General features: G+C 28.7%; 1 long non-coding RNA gene across 1 annotated transcript; it reads right to left on the minus strand.

Moving 5' to 3' along the window:
- Positions 1 to 386: 386 nt before the first annotated feature.
- Positions 387 to 1,318, minus strand: LOC135963180 (uncharacterized). Its single transcript, XR_010576828.1, has 3 exons — positions 1,249 to 1,318; positions 878 to 1,172; positions 387 to 508 (listed from the first exon to the last, which is right to left on the minus strand). It is a non-coding gene; the product is annotated as an uncharacterized LOC135963180 (long non-coding RNA).
- Positions 1,319 to 1,598: the final 280 nt, after the last annotated feature.

Raw genomic sequence — 1,598 nt, forward strand, 5'->3', positions numbered from 1 at the left:
AATATTAAAAATTTTTTATTTTTTTTTTTAAATATTTTTTTTCGAAAGATCGAAGAAATAGCTATCTATACTATTTGGGACACATTTTGCTAAGAACAATAGGTAATAAGTTACATGGATAAGAAAAAACCCCTGTTTGACCAAATTGTCAAAATTTTACCCCCTATAACTCAGAGAGTTCTCGACCGATGTTGTTGAAAAATTGTGTCTGAGTTACTATCCAATAGAGCTAACCTTGGTGCAAATTTCATCCCGATCGGAAGACATCGATTTCAAAAGTTGGTTCACTTGACATGAAATTCCCCATTTATATAGATACAAAAAAAAAAATTGTATTCCAAAAAAGTTAAGCAGTTACATTTCTTTAATTTTTGTTTTCGTTTTATTTGTATTATTTTCCTTTAAACAATTAATTTTATCTTATTTTAGGAATATATTTACATATGAAATTTAGGTGTATATCTGCTTGAAAATCTCCGCGGATTATCCATAACAGTATTCTTCGAATCTGAAAATTTTAAAATGTAAATCGTTTTTATTAACAATATTACTACTGCACCTACTATATATGTTTATAATAGTATGTATTATATTATATTGGAGCTCTAAGCCAATATAATAATGCTTTGGTTAATTAAGGAACAGTCCAATAATCTAGATATTATTTTAACCTAAAGTTATACTGTCACTTTTCATATAAAAAATATTTTAACAGACTGCATAACTATAAGTTAACATATAACAAGACATCGTGATAATGGGGGTTAACGTAATTTACGGAAACGACCATTACACGGAAGCTATGTTTTATTATGGACATGTAGTTATACAACTTATTATGATTTCTGAATATGAGTATATAAATGTTGAATTTTACCTCAAATTAAGTTGCCTTCAGAATTGCGATCCGTAGCTTGATTAGAATATTTACATGTACAGACGGTGGGCGAACGATTCAAAGAGATTCCGAGTCGATATGTGGGTGCGTGACCTATGGTTTTGTAGACGCAAAAACAAATGAAACTGTTTGAATTCAATATATTGACATGAACTTTTTCCATCGCAAAACCAGTTCTTTTACAGGAGTTCTGGGAAAATGCATCAAAAACGGTGAACAGGAACAAAAATTGCAGACATCCAGATTATTATAAGACCACTCCACTGTCACCATCCTTTAATTGATTTTATTACTTACATATTTAATATAAAACATATGTCAAAAACTTAAAACATATGTCAAAAACTTACCGAATTAAATTTTGTTTTATTTGCTAAATATATTTTACTATTTTGACAATTAAAACTTTCTGTTTTAATTGTGAAACAAAAAACAAAAATTATTAAGAGTAATAAAACAAACATTTCAGTTTTATTTCAGATGGTATATCTCGTAAATACGAGCTAACCTAAAAATTCAGCGTACCCGATTTAGTTTAACTCTTTGCGGTTTGGTGGTTAGTTTACTAACCATATTTTCTATAGTCTTTAAAACATAGTTTATTGTCATCTATTGCCATTTTGCTAAACAATTACATTTTTTGAAGTCATCGTTTATGGTTTTTTGCAAAACTTTGCCGTCAGGGTGCTCTGGTTAGATA

The sequence above is a fragment of the Calliphora vicina genome, chromosome 1 (genome assembly GCF_958450345.1).
Source record: "Calliphora vicina chromosome 1, idCalVici1.1, whole genome shotgun sequence".
NCBI lineage: Eukaryota > Metazoa > Arthropoda > Insecta > Diptera > Calliphoridae > Calliphora > Calliphora vicina.